Source organism: Protopterus annectens, chromosome 10.part0 (assembly GCF_019279795.1).
Source record: "Protopterus annectens isolate FY-2018-M chromosome 10.part0, PAN1.0, whole genome shotgun sequence".
Lineage (NCBI taxonomy): Eukaryota > Metazoa > Chordata > Ceratodontiformes > Protopteridae > Protopterus > Protopterus annectens.
In genome coordinates this window covers 1,799,839,628-1,799,855,712 of record NC_056744.1, presented here as the reverse complement: position 1 = coordinate 1,799,855,712, position 16,085 = coordinate 1,799,839,628, and the positions used below count along the sequence as shown (strand labels likewise).

At 42.6% G+C, this 16,085-nt stretch overlaps 1 protein-coding gene across 1 annotated transcript in view; it reads right to left on the bottom strand.

The window, feature by feature from the left end:
• The window catches only part of LOC122814504 (Snf2 related CREBBP activator protein), a 3,617,155-nt gene that overhangs the window by 91,844 nt on the left and 3,509,226 nt on the right, over nt 1–16,085 (bottom strand). The window lies entirely within an intron of this gene.

The window sequence follows — 16,085 nt, the reverse complement described above, 5'->3', positions numbered from 1 at the left end:
TTGTGCAGAATTTCTGTAATTGGCAGTTCTTTGGGGAAGCAAACAGATCTATGTCCGGGTTCCACCATTTTTGTGTTATCATTCTGAATATTTGTGGGTTCAGTTCCCATTTGTGTGGGTCCATAATGTTTCTGCTTAGGTCGTCTGCCAGTGTGTTTTTCTCTCCTGGCAGGATTTGTGCTTGCAGATGAACTTGGTAGTTTAGAGCTGTGTTCCACAAGGTCATGGCTTGTCTGCAGAAGGGGTAGGAGTGTGTGCCCCCTTGCTTCTTTATGTACCACATAACTGTGGTGTCGTCTGTCTTTAGTAGTAATTGCCCTGGATGCAGTAGGTCCTTGAAAGCTATAATAGCATTTTGTACAACTAGCATCTCTTTTTGATTAATGTGGAGATGTCTTTGCTCTGTGGGCCACTCGCCCTGGATACATTTTCCTGCCATGTGTGCTCCCCAGGCGCAATCCGATGCATCTGTTGTCAGTGTTTGCCTGGCTGTGGGTTGAGTGAAATGCTGTCCCTTGTTGAGGTGACAAGCTTGTGCCAACCATCGAAACTCCTGTTGTAGGCAAGGTATTAGTGGTATAACGGTTTCCAAACTTTGACAGTGTTGAGACCATACGCTCTTTAGGTACCATTGTAGTTTCCTCATATGCAGTCTGGCATATGGAATTAGTAGTATGCAAGATGCCATGTAGCCCAAGGCCTGCAGAATTTTTCTTGCAGGGAGTTGGGTCTTTGTTGCCATCAATTGAAAATATTGAGTCAGTTGCCCTTGCTTGTCTGGCATGAGATAAGCCATCTGGGCCGTTGTGTTCAAGCTGGCACCCAGGAATATTATCTGTTGTGAGGGCACTGGTTTTGATTTCTTTTCGTATACTGTGTACCCCAGGCAACTTAACTTTTTTACGTACTCCAGAAGTTTTAGAAGAATGTCCTTGCTCTCTGCTTGAATCAGGCAGTCGTCCAGGTATGGATAAATCTGAATTCCTTTTTGCCTGAAAAATGCAATTACTGGTGCCAGGCACTTTGTGAAGACCCTGGGTGCAGTAGATAAGCCAAAGGGCAGTGCAGAGAACTGAAAATGCATTGAACCAGCTAGAAACCAGAGGTATCTTCTGCAGTTTTGTCTGATAGGGACATGCGGGTATGCCTCTGAGGTCCAATGTCACGAGCCAAGCTTTCTTGGCCAGCATGGGAAGAAGCTGCTGTAGTGTCAACATCTTGAATTTCTGTACATCCAGTTAAGTGTTTAGTGTAGAAAGGTCCATAATGGGTCTCCAGGCTTTGTCCTTTCTGGGAACCAGAAAGAGTCTTGAGTAAAATCCTTGTCCCTCTGGTGGTACCTTTTGAACAGCTCTCATGTCCATGAGTGCTGTAATTTGTCTTTGAGCCTCTGCCCATTGATTTGGTGGCAGATTTGGCATACCTTTTAGCCTTGGCAGGGTATGAAAATGGAACCTGTAACCTTGAGATACAATGTTGAGAACCCATTTGTCTTTGGTGATGCAATGCCAGTTGTGATAGAAAAGTGCCAGTTTTCCTCCTAAGGGGGCTGCCAAGAGAGAGCTGTTTGGCAGCTGTAATGGAAAGTCATTGAGTCTGTTTTTTATAAGATTGAGGCCTGTCTTCTCCTTCTTTCTGGCCCGTTGTGCCCCACTGTTGAGGCCTGTAAGGGCCTTGTGTCTGACCCCTACCTCTTGGACGTCTGTATCTGCCCCTTTGAGGTCTGTCCGTGACTGGAAAGGACCAATTCTTCCTTGGCCAATTTCTGCTAAAATGAGGAGGCTGAGCCTGTAAGAAATCTTTCACCGTTTGCATAGATTTTTGCCTTACCCTCCATCTTCTTTAATACCTCCTCTGCCTTAACTCCAAACAGCACATCCTGCTGCAAAGGTGCATCCAATAATTTTAGCCTAAAGGAACCCCGCACTGATTTGAGTTGATTCTCAAAAAATCAATTGCACATACAACAGCTGTGCGATGATTGACGCGAGAATACCGCTGCCAATGATCCCTAATGTACTGATCAATCTGATCTTGGGCTATTACCAGCTCACCTCTAAAAAATATATTAACCCAGTGTTCTTCTTTAAAAATTATGCAATAAACACTTGCAGAACAAATAACACGCTGCTGATTCCCTTTCCAAGAATATCATTTTTGCCAGTCTTTGGCTGGGCGGGTCCCGACGAGTCAAATTAATTCTCACACCTTGCAGAACCGCCGATTTAGGGATGTTCCCATGGTGTGACGGAGGTATGTCAACAAAGTATTGCTTAAGTTGTTTAATCAACATATTAATGGCGAATTCATGCTTAAGTGTTGTGCGTATTACCAATATACCCCCTGGTCAGCGAAGGTAATCACGCCTGTGAAACTTGAGCCTGTTATCAACCCCCATATACGTTGCCCCGCGAAGCGATTGTAATTCAAAAGATAACGATCACCAGCAGACACACCCGCCAACATGTTGCAAATGTTTGTCTTTAATGTCCATTTCAAACGGGTGAATTGTGTAAACACGCCGAAATGGTAGTAGTTCCTATCCGGGCTGTCATGCAGATCAGCATAGAGTCTGGACAGATCATCCCAGAAATCAGTATTCCTCGAAGCTGCCAGTAACAATCACCTTGGAAATAGAACACTATCAAGACATGTTCTGTATTGTAAATAAGGCGGTATTGCGGTCTGAGATGACAATCTATTTTTACCAGCTTAACATTTAATCGCTTCGTTCTGACCGTTGCGATCGTTGCCGTTATGTAATTCAAAATCATATCAATAGCCTTACCAATGACTGACGCAGGACAACTCTGCGCCCCTTGCAAATCCCGTGTATCCTGAATCTCCAGTCTAAACTACATAATAGTAGTTTAAGAAATTTAGTAAGAAAAGCATCCATCATCTCAGAGAGGGAACCATGAAGATCATTGGCCGGAACGGCTATATACCACATGTATTCAGTTCTCAAATACGCCACTGTCTGTCTGAAACAATACCTTTAAATGTTACCATTTTAGACGCATTCAACATCATCCAATTCAGACAAGACCGGAGCATCGTTTAAATTGCTGTTGCTCATCAATCTCCATTTTCATGTAGCAAATGTTCGTCTATGGCCGCAGCCTGTATCCTCATTTGATACCTGGAAAATGATTTCGCCGAATTTCATCGATAAAATACTGCCATGACGTATTGCTCACTTATGATTAAGGAGAGTGGTCGAGCAAGGCCACTCTCAAGGAAGAACAAATGTAATGTCATTCAAGGAGAACTTCATTTTAGGGAAATGTAAATCCTTTAGCACTGGCCTGTTTTCAACGTCGGGATTCGAAATTAATGTTGAGTTAAAACGAGACAATGCTGAAGTGAAATCAGCGCACAAAACAAATAGAACTCTCCTTAACAGAAAAAAATAGTGATTACGAGATACTACCTACTTCGCCAGATGTCGTGAAATCATTTTCTTTATTCATCACAAAATATGCTTGGCTTGCCAGCAACGTCTTGAAGCAGCGAACTTGTTTTGTTCTGAGCATCGAACAGCCCAACATAAGTTCAACCACATTTCAAAGAGGAGCCCTGATATGATACTGAGTTGAGCGAATGAGTATCGCCATGGAAGAGGCCTTTACCGTTCGTTTGAAATGGTCCTCCCCTACCATGTCGACGACTAGTTGATTATGACAACTCTTCTTGAGTGGAGAGTTGTTTTTGTTGGTGGTTTATTCATACGTTCAGTTACGATCTAACACTCAAACCGGAGGTACTCGGTTTCGCTTGAGGAAAATTTTTACCCTTACCCTGATGCTTTTCTGGTCCTGCCCGGTTCGACATATTCAACATATATTCCTGTTTGCTCTGCGATCAAGCTGGCCAAAATGGATGTCCTTTTCATAGTCTCCCCTTTCTCATTAACCATCTTTTATTGATTATTCATAATCATTTTGCCATAAGAAGTGATCCCTTGACAACTTGTCTAAATATTCATCCCCTCGATCCCCCTTCTCATTCACCAGTCATGGCCTTGTTATCTCCTGGACTGTCTTCACAGCTAATTCAATTGTTCTTTCATAATATGAAACCATGTTTGCTCATTGACAGCAAATCCATTTCACAGCTGCAACCCATGTTTTCTGTTGTTCTTTTCTTCAGAGCTGCTTAAGTGGGTGCATTGCGTGCGTAGTCTTCTAGGTGCACCAGCATGGCCATTTTTTTTATTCCAGCATTGCATTTTATGGGCTCTCTGCTTTCTTTTATCTCTTGTCTTCCAGATTTTGTTACCCGAGCGAATCGAAACCTTTCTCAAAAGCTCCTTCATTCCGCAAGCTTTCTGTTGCTCAAGCGGGCCTGGGCTGCAGGCAATTGTGAGGGCTCTTTAAAAACTTAGCGGCTGGCTCTTAAAAAATTGGAGGAGCCCTCTTCAGCATCTTAATTCCCCTCGCTTATCTTTTTAAAATTTAAGCAAGCAGAGGACCGATCATAAAATTGAAACCACTCGTAAAGCAGAAAAATAGAGAGGCATGATCTGAAGAGAGGGTATAGAGAGCGTTCGCAGAGTTTTTAGAGCAGGTTCAATGAGTTTTTAAAAAGAACAATGTTCTTATGAAAGACAGAAATCCAGGATTTAGCAAAAACATGCAAAAATTACCTCTAAGAGCTAAAAATTGAAATATTTAGACAAGTTTTTTATTATTAGACAACTTATGAGGAAACTCACTAATGAAGCAATAACAGAGATAGGAAAATAAAGAAAGAAAATGAAATAAGAAAAGACTTATTTAAAATAGTCCAGGTGAGGTTTCAATCGATTCCATGGTATCATGAACAAGGGCAGGACCAATAAAGGCCCAGATCCATAAGGAAAAACCAAGGCCCATTAAAGTATAGGAAAATAGGAGGACTCATTCACCAGTATCCAAGGAGGTGATGACGGTAGAATACACTGCGAACACTGTCAACTCCACTCCAATACTCAACCAACATTCAAATAAATCTAGAATAATAGAAACAAGGAAACAAACAAAACATAGATCCACAACGGACCAAACGGATTCATAAACCAATAAACGGGGAAGTCTTGAAAACCTTTTGAAACACATCAGACCATGTAAAATTCTTTATCAGACCATGTAAGAACTATTATCCAAAGGGTTAAATTTTTTTAAAAAAAAAATTTAAATTGAATATTTTCAATTTTTAATCCAAATTTCATTTGATGTAGATCATTTTTTAAACTTGTTTTTCTGAACATCTTTTTTCCAATGCTAAAAAGATCAATGATTTCAGATCTTTCCATCGTCACTTTTTCACTTGATTGACCAGCCAAAAATGAATAAAAACACAGGCCAGCAATGTAGCCATTTCTTTTTTCTTTTTTTTTTGCTGCTTACAGGGATAAACAAATAACATTCTTCTGAAAGGCCATCTCGAACTGAAATCCCTGTGAGTTAAAATAAGATAGCAATGAATAGGGGTGCAGTGGGTGAGTGGTAGTGATTGGCATGTAAATGAGGGAAATGAGGGTCATTGTTAACCATCTGACAGACATTGCTACATTGAAATAGGAGATGATGCCACTTAAAAATTTAAAAATTTTGTTTTTACAATCTGCATTGTATTGGGTATAATCACGACTAAAACAAAACAACAACAAAAGGTCAAAGATCCAGACAGACAAATTTTGTATTTATTTATTAAAATACATAAATCTCTTTCACACACCACCCAGGTAGGGCCATTTGTCTCTGTCATGGTTCCTAACTTGATAATGACGCTTGTGTGTAAAATGGTAATACACCATACACCAGCATTCCGGCAGGGGCTTCAGGTCAGGAAATATTGGCTAGGTAAAGCAGAATTGTTGTTAAATATAGGGTAAAGATAGCAAATAATAATAGCCCCATCAGTAGATTGGTCAAACAATCAAAAAAAATCAACAGCAAAATCAAGCAAGCGGTCAATCAAAATTGGAATATATTAGCAGCAAATGATTTTTGAGGGGTTTTCTAGACAATCAGTGTTCATTTTCCTTAGACGTGGTAAAATTTCCAGTACCTAAAATTTTCCAGCGGCACAGAGAAATAAACAAACACTACATAAACTTGGGTATGATGTTGGGGGGGGACATGGACACACTATATGTCTGTAAGTCTTGTGATCAGCTTAAAATAATCGAGAACAATTCACGAGCTCAAAGTGTAATGACATAAAACATTTTTTTAACTGTTCTACTAGCTATTATATATATCTGGCCATGCTGCAAGTCATTTTACGTTGGCAGACATCACACACATCACGTCCATTAGAATTGGGAACACTGCATGTATATATATCGAAACTACAAAACCTCAAAATGCATTTATTTTATTACAGTCAAACATCCCAGTGCCAAGTTTATGTTTGTTATTATAGACAAAATTACAGGCAACAGACAAAACCAAACAGGATGGTCTCAATGACCATCTATAATGTATATGATTACCATGTCTTATCTGATTATTCAATAATATATTGCATTTAGGATTATATGTACATTATGTTGATTACCATTAATTGTGTATCTGCTTTAGATCACTTGATCTAGCATGAGTTAATAGTTATAATCACACATTGCTTTAAATGTGATCATGAGAATGTCTTCTTTCTTATTGGTGTATTCATTATTCCATATTTTTCTCACTGATGAAGGCTGGCGAAACTAGTATGAGGATTTGATAATTAAATGGTGAAACCATCTTGCTGGCTTTTTTGTGTTTGTTGCATCCAATAATTTTACCTTAACATGATCTGGTAATGTATGTTCTTTTAACCAAGCATGCCATCTAATGACAGAGCCTGTAACTGCTGCTCTACAGGAGGCCTCTAAAAAGTCAAACCCACATTGCAAAGTATGTTTTCTCACTTGTTCAGCAGCATGCAATAAATCCTGCATTTCTTTTAAGTTAGGAGGATCTCAATCTGGAAGCATCTTTTGTTTCAACTGAGACATCAAAAATTGCTGATATTTTAGCATGTGAAACTGGCAATTCAAGGCTCTCATTGCTAAAGTTGCAGACGTATATACATTCTTTCTCCATCTGTCTAAAGCTCTGGAATCTCTGTCAGAGGGAACTGAGTTTTTTGTTGATAAGCCTTAATCCCTCTGGGTCCCTGAGAAACAGTTTCAGGGTCAGCAGCAGGGCTTTTGTACAGAAACTTGTGAGAGTCAGGGACTCTGTAATATCTATCTGGTTTATCTGGGGCTGGGGGGTAAGGAGTCAGGTTTCAAACTGGATTCAGTGTACACATCATCCACAATGTCAAGAACTGGCGGGATAGCAAGGGGTCTGTGTTGAGGCAATAAAAGGAAGTCTCTGAGCCTTTTCTTGGATTCTGAATAATCCTGACCTTCCCAATGGAAATCATGGTATGTAAGGTCTCCCCAAAGGAATAATCCTCAGGCGGAGAGGCTGACGGAATTGATTCCTCAGCATCAGAATCCTCATAAGGGGGTAAAGAATATCCTAGGTACGAGGAAGAGTCAGGAAATGGACACCTGGTCAGAAGATTCATAGTCTGCATCCCGTCTGGGCCTTTTATCAGGAGGGGGATGGGACCCCCTGATCAGGGTGATTAGGTCCTCGGCCATTTTTAGCATTTGTTTCTTAGGCATGGAAGCCTGTCCTGGAGAGAGTTGTGTCTGTTTCTTTGCTTTTAAGGGGGGCTTAGACTTAACAGAGGGTTTAATGGTTAACTGGGTAGGTCTGAAAACACCCTCTGTAACTGTGGATTGCTCAGCTACTTAGATTCCCTCAGTAGGTTTAGGATCGGTAAGCTGAGCGCCTAGTGCGTCCGAAGGCCCAGCCAGCTCCACATGGGAATCAGATGCGGTCTGTGGTTCTGTGGAAGCGGTCTTCAGCTGCGTAGGCACCTCGCTGAAAACCGGAGAACCCATTGTCAAACCAACTCATTGTCCCACTGTACTCATCCCTCATTAGACCCATTATGGAATACAACGCCCCGTTTAGTATGTACCTCTCAAGACATCTGCAACAACTGGAAAGGCCGCAGAAATACCTCACTAAAAGAATGACAGACCTAAAGCAGATGGCCTATGCTGACCATCTAAAAAAACTGCACCTATACTCTGTTGCATATAGTCTACTCACAGGCGATCTCTGCTTAACATACAAGGTCATGTCAAACCCAGAACTGTTGGACATGCTACACTTAAAGAAATCCCAATCCCTCAGAGATGCACGCTCCAGGGATCTAAACATGGTGGAGGGATAGGGTCCTGACCCAGAGACTCCCCAGACTCTGGAATAGACTGCCCATACATGTCAAGCAGAGCACCCTCTTTGGCCCTCTTCAAAAGGAACCTTGGTGATTGGATGCAAGATAGGAAATACACCCCGGGGAACACATCAGTCACCCTGCTAGACAGGGGTCCACTGAAGTAAATACTGTGAGAAGAAATAGCCAGGGAATTGTTATGGCTAGGCTTGTATAGGCCCAAGGGCTGATAGCCTAGTACCAACCTATGGATCTTTCTTTAACAAAACCAAACTGGGCCAGGTTGAGTGTTTGAAGGTCTCCTGTATCCTTGTTGATAAGGGCCATGATTGTTCTCTCCATGGCCTTGCAGATCAGGCTGGTTAGGCTATTAAGTCTATAGTTCCCAGGGCTGGAGGAAGCACCCCTCCCTTGCTCAAGGGGATGATGGTAGCCGTTTTCCATTCAGCAGGGACAAAACCAATGCTTAGGCTGTGACTGAAAAGAGTATCCAATGGTGTTTCTAACTCCTGTTTTAAACCACAGAGAAAGAAGCCTAGGATGTTATCAGGTCTCATAAAGGCTGTACTTCTGGCCTTGGACAGACTGGTTATGACCTGCTTTTTAGAGATGTAGGTGGAGAATAGGAGGCAGGAAGATTTTGGGGTATATGTGGCAGGGACAGTGAGGAGAAGTTTTCAATGAACATGCCCACTAGCAGGTTGGCTATTTCCACTGGTTCAGTATATGTGGTACCATTCACTACCAGTTCAGCACAGATCTGAGCTTTTCCTTTAAGGTTTTGGATGTAGCCAAAGAATGCCTTGTGGTTATCCTTGGCTATGGATGCTAACCTAGATTCATAGTTTGCTTTAGAGGACTTTACAAGATGTCTTATTTGCTTGATCAAACTGAGAAGGGTGTGCTCTCAATTCTGAGATCAATGCTTCTTGTTCTTAGACAGCAATTTCTTCCTCTTATTATATAACCTGTTTATAGTGAATGTCCGTCAAGTAGGCTTGCTTTTCTTGAGGATCTTGTTTTGGTCTTATCAGGAATGGCTGAGTCAATACAATTGTACAGATGTATATATATTGCAATGGCGTATATCCCAGTATAGGTGTCCTTGACCTCACAGCGGGGACAGGAGCTTTGATGTTGTTAATCCCTTCTCGTAAGAAGCTACTTTGGAGAAGTTTTTTAGCCTAATTTCTCCTGGGGGGGTGAGGGGAGTCTGATGCTATCATTACTTCGAAAGGGACTGATTTATTATCATACTTCACCAGGGAGGGCCGCACACTTGTGGTGGTGCACTGTTCTACCATATTGGAGAGTACCACGACTACAATGTTTGGCCGTTTGTGGAGGTGCCAACTATCTGCTCCAAGGCATCCCAGTTCAAGTCCAAGAACCTTTAGGCGATTGTGTTTGTACATGTATAATTTACCCAATCTATGGACGGGTAATTAAAGTCACCCATAACCAGGGTGTTTGGTTGTATTTTGAACGACTCAAGTAGATCCAAGTAGGCAGTGTTAATATCATGGTTCTTGGAGGGGGAACTACAGCTGGGGATAACTTGGATAGGGGGTTTTCCTATAGTTATCTGCAGATGGAGTAAGTCTAGGGAATCATTGTATTTAACCAATCTGGAGGTGTATTTATCTTTGATGACTACTGATATTCCTTTAGTTTTTTCGCATTCATTTTGTGGTCTGAATGTGTGGAAGGTATTACATCCCAGTATGGACGGGGTGCTCTCCGCGGCCTTGAACCAGGTCTCTGTGACTGCACAGATGTTCACATCTTCCAAGGTGAAGGAGTGCTTCCAGTGAGTGCAGTTTCAGATTTAGACTAACATTTAGCAGCACAACCTTAAGGTTGTTTTTTTTTTTGAAGATATTTTTACGTCTGGAATTTTGTTTTGGTGACATTGCCTAAAAAGGCACTATGAGGGAGGCAAGAGTCTTAACCAATAGACAAAAGCCTAGAGGTGACAGGTTAACACCATCTATAGCAAAGCATCGTGGTTTATCAACAATATCATCCCAGGGTGACAGGTAACTGGATAACCTTAGAATGACACCAGAAACTAAGCCAATAATTTTTTCTGCATTGATACATCATCCTAGGTGAAGACAAAATGCTGCTTAAGGCTAGGGACATACCCCCCTAGGGGACACAGAGAGCTCAGTCATGTCTCTCCACATAAGGCTAGGGACATACCCCCCCTAGGGGACACAGAGAGCTCAGTCATGTCTCTCTCTACATAGTCCAGCGAGCTACATCTCACGTCATTTACACCAACATGCATCATGACAAAGTCATAACAGTGCTTGTTGTCGAGAAACATTGACTGCATGTATGATGTGACGGATGCTGGCACTTAGCTGACCGTGACCTTTTCCTGATCGAGGCTGGTGAGTGGGGCATCTGTGCGCCTCACAATGGAGTCATGTATGACTAAAGCATTTAATTTTCTGTTTTGTCTTAGGGTATGTTTGGTGAGACACTGGTCTTGTCTGAAAGCTGATAATGTGTTGCACTGCTTAACCTGAAGGACAGCTTTATTACAGAGATGGGGGAGCACTTTATAATGAATGTCTCTCCATTGAGCTATATTTCTCTGCTGGTGAAGATTTACACCCCAGTTCTGGTGTCTGTGGAGTCATTACACTTGTGGAACTACAGGGGATCAAGTGCGACAGGGTCTCTCATTACATGGCAGGCAAGGCACAGATTACCCCAGGAGAGTTTACAAAATACTGAACAAAGGGGTAGAGCTTCTAGCCTCTCTTGGCAGCTCAAGGTCTTTTCACCCCTCTGATCTTCCTCATTAGGAAATTTTTGAGGCTTCCCTGGTTGTATGGCATGACAAATGTAGTGCATACTGAAAAAGGCACTGTACTCTATGACTGATTTAATCACAAATAAATATAATGGAATGATTACTTCTTCAGATCTGGATAATACATCACTGCCTATTAGTTCTGGGATACTGACACATTACTGCTTTGGCACTTAAAAAGATCCCTCATCAAGGTGAAAATTTCCTCAAATACAAGGTCCTTTGGAGAGGAAGCAAGACATTGTGATCATACCACAGAAGTGAAGACAACTCGGACCTGCAAGTCCAACTGCTTCTCATCCTCTGAAAAGAAGTCTATCACCCTCTTGATGGAAAGTCTTCTGTCTTTCTTTTTACAAAATGAACTCCAGAAACACAGGGTTATTCAGGGCTTGATTACAGATTCTGAAGAAAATGGAGGAACCACTTAGTCAAGTTAACCAACCTGTGGTGGAAGGTGTGGGGATCCGGCAAGTGTCAAGGGCTATGAGATAGCGATATCCACTGATTAGACAAAGAGCCCTGGTTGAATGGCCTATCACCACATTTCCACGAGTATGGGGGGGGGGGGGTTCTTGAACTGCACCATAGAAGTGTGTGCGTCTTATTTTACTTCAACTGGGGTGGGTTGGGCAGCTGTGGGGGAGTCTGACTCAACAGAGCCAACTGCTGCTGCTTCTATTCAGCAGATGTGAGAGAGGCCATAGGGGTAACAACAAGCTCTTAGTACTAATATGCACCAAATCCAGGTGTTGCAAAGACACCACCATGATGCGGACTCCCTTGGATCAAGAGAAGAGAAATGCACTCTGTAAGCTGGTAGTCTCTGAACTCTTCACTCATAGGTTCATAGGTTTATACTAGGCTATCTGCCCTAAGGCATTTATAAGCCTAGCCCAAATTATTGTGGCTTACGCCACCCCTTATATGAAAAAATACTGTGCCCATTAGTTTGTTGTGCCTCTGTCCAGCAGTGACCCAGAGATGATTCCCGGGGTAAACCTACGATCTCCCATCCACAGGTCTAGATTTCTCTTGAACAGAGTCAGCGAGGTGCTCTGCCTCACATGGACCGGGATTTTATTCCACAGCATAGGGAGTCTCTGAGTGATAAATCTATCCCTCCAGCACGTCCTATTTATATCCGTGCTAAGGTTTAAGTCGCTTGCTCTAGTGGTTTTGGTGGATTTGGATTTTTGAGGTGGAGCATGTCCATTAATTCCGGGTTGGACATGGCCTTGTATGTCAGGCACATGTCACCTCTGAGCAGACGGTATGCGACTGAATAGAGCTGGAGTTTCTTCAATCTGGCAGCATATGACAGATTTTGGAGTCCCTTTATCCTTTTGGTGAGGAACTTTGGGGTCTCTCCAATTGCTGCAGATGTCGGGTGAGATACATCCCGAATGGGGCATTGTACTCGATCATTGGTCTGATAAGTGAAGAGTACAGGGAACAATGACCTCACTAGATCTGGATGTGAATCCCTTCATGATCAGGTGGGCAATGTAGAAGGTCTTTCTAACCACTTTAGCAATGTGAGTGTCAAAGAAAGGCCACTGTCAACCTGGGTCCCCAGGTCCCTGATAACCTCTTCTGTGCTTAGTGGATTGCCACCTATATGGTAGCTTGGGGTTACCTTGTTTTTCCCGAAGGGTATGACTATACATTTTTGGCGTTTAACTTCAGGCCATGGCTCTGGCACCAGCTATCTGTTTCCGTGAGTCCCTTCTGAAGGATATCAGTGTCCGATGCACTTTCCACTATGGCCCAGTTTGCAGTCATCTGCAAACTTTGTCAGCCAAAGTCCTCCCATGTTGGCCTGTACTTCTGAGAAGTAGATGCCAAACAATAGGGGCCAAGGACCGAGCCCTGTGGGACACCACTTGTGACCGCTTGGAGTCTGACACAGCGCCAGCAACTCTAACCCTGTGGGTTCTGTCCTTAAGCCAGTTTGCAACCCATCTTGTGACATATGGGTTTACATTTAAGCTGGTAAGTTTTTCTACAATACCCGAGTGGGGTATTGTGTAAAGCCTTTGCAAGGTCAAGGTAGGCTGTATGGACTGCCTTTCCTCATCAATGGCCTTGGTGACTATTTCAAGAAGTCGACCAAGTTCAAAAGGCATGATCTTCCCTTGACAAAGCCAAACTGGGTCGGGTCCAATGTCTGCAAGTCCCTATATCTTTGTTTATGAGCTCCATTATGATCCTCTCCATAGCTTTGCAGACTAGACTTGTTAAGCTTATGGGGTAATTACCAGGGTCCGTAGAGGCCACCTTTGTGGAGTGGGACCACAGTTGCCGTCGCCACTCCTTGGGCACGTATCCTGTGGTAAGGCTGAGATTAAACAGCTGCCTTATGTGCGGGTTTAATTCCTCATTTAGCTCGTGTAGCACACAGCCGGGACACCATCCGGTCCCATTGATGCTGTGTTTTTAGCTTTAGAGAGAGTAGCTTTCACCTGCGCATTTGAGATGTCCGGGAGGCTACACTCGGCTGGGATAGTTATCTCTCCTTTACGGGGGGAGAGGGGTGAAGTTTGCACTGAACCAGTCTGCCACTATGTTGGCAATGTCAGTCGGTTCAGTGATTTTGAATCATTTTGGACTAATTCTGAGCATATCTGTGAGTTTCCACCCAGGTTCCTAACATAGCTGAAAAAGGCCTTATGATTGTCCTTTGAATCCATGGCAATTTTTCTCTCAAAATTGGCCTTAGTTGATTTTATGAGTGCTCGTAATTTTTACTAATAATGATCAGGGTGACTTCCCTTTTATGGATTTTCTTCTATCATGTAATAGCTTTCTCCTCTTACTGTAAAGTTTGTTAATGGCTGGGGTCCACCAGACTGGACGTTTGCTCTTTGTGGAAAGAGTCTTGGTTTTATTTGGGATTGCCTGATCCATGCAGTCCTGGAGGTGTTCATAGAAGGCATTTCTAAGGGCTTCCAGCTTGGGTTGTGGTTTCCTCTGACTCAGGGGCCTTGAAGGATACCACACCAGTCTTGAGTAGTGTGAAGTTTGCTTTAGAGCAGTTTTTCACTATGGTCTTTTGTTTGGGGTGGGGCGGGATGTGGATTTCCAGTGAGATTAGTTTATGATCAGATCTCACCAATGAGGGATATACTTCGGTGTGGAGCATTTGTCCCCATGTTTGTGACAATGAGATCTAGTATATTTTCTCCTCTCGTGGGAACAGTGACTAGCTGTTCCATGGCATTTGAATTTATGAACTCCAGGAACCGTTGGGCTAGAAAGTTAGGGCTTGAGTAATGTTCCCAGTCTATATTCGGGTAGTTGAAGTCACCCAATATGATGGTGTTTGGAGATACATTTATACCCTCCAGTGTCTTCAGGAAGGCTGTGTGGGGTTCCTGAGTTTGAGAGGGTGGCCTGTAGCATGCTACAATTTGTAGAGCAGTTTTGCCTATTGTTAGTTGCACCTGGATGGTTTCCGAAGCTTCATGCGTTGCCACCAACCTGGAGGTGTGAGTATCCTTTATGAATATGGATACACCCCCTCCTTTTGTGGAGTGGTCCGGGTTTTGGGGCCGGAACGCATGATATGAGGTAAAACCTAATAGTGCCGGGGTGCTCTCAGGAGCCTTGAACCAGGTTTCAGTTACAGCACAGACATCGATGTTCTCCATACTCTGAGGTCCAACTTCTCTTTTTCAACACATTGTTTTGTTTCTTTGATTGGAACGTCTAATTCTGATTTTCAACAGATATGAAGACTTGCTTGATGAGGTTTCATAGGTTAATACTACGCTGACTGCCCTTGTGGGCCATTTTAAGCCTAGCTAATTACCCCATGTGAGAATCAAACCCTGCACCTTGTGTTTGTAAAATAAACATCTTAACCATTATGCCAACCTCCCACCCATGACAGACCCAAACCCTCAATCTGGTTGATTAACTCCCTTCTTTTACTGGTCTTTTTGCTATAACTGGCTCAGACAGAGCAAGCGGACATGTTGTGGCCAGACTAAGCAGTGCACATAGTGGGTCAAAACCTCTTACGGATGTGCACATACAACAAACTTTTCTTGGAAGAACATGCCATTCACTCAAATGTTGGTAAACTGCTGAGTAATCACTAGATAAAATGATATTCAGTGGTAAAGGAAAACAAAAGACTGTGCCAAACACTATTTGTCTCCCCAGAATACAAGCACATGCCTAGTACAATACTGGACTTAGAAATGCAACACTGGCTTCTTTGACACGCAGAGCGTGTGAAGGTGGAGTCAACCCAGGGTGTGGTATGGTGTTCGGCTCTGTAAGATTGGCAGTCTCCATCTGATGCAGACATCCCTCTTGTGACAACTCCAACAATGATCCATATGAAGAACACCTTTCATTATCAACCCGCTGCATGAAAACAGACCAAAAATTAAGATAGCACCTGTTACACAGACTCCTGAAGTTGTCTCTCCAAGTGATACACAGTAAGAACTGTGCTCACCTCTGGAAAACTGCCCAGATGTTCAGACTCCACCTGCATCAGAGCTCCCTCTTGTAATAACTCTTAACAGTGATTCTTAAGAAAACCATCTGTCAACCAGTTTTGCTGCATAAAAAGAGGCTGCGAGAATCCTCCACAGCTTGAAAGAGACACTGCTGAAGTCTCTCCAACTGGTATGCAGCAAGAACGACCTCAAAAGGGACTACCACATATCCAATGCACACAGTCCTGTTCAAATCTTCAGCTACAGATATACTGGCATGCAACTTGCCTGAAAGTTAAAATGACTCAAGGACTTAAAATCATTAAACGTCTTCTGAATTAAAAAAAAAAAACAACAAAAAAAAAAACAAAGTTTCAGTTGAGGCAAACTGCAACTAGCTTATTACATTACTAAGCATAACTTTAGCGCAAAAAATACTTAAGTGACAATGTTAAAATGCTCAATATAACAAAATATGAGCTACAGCGTAGATTTACATAATCTAATTTTAAAAAAGGGAGGAGTTTAGA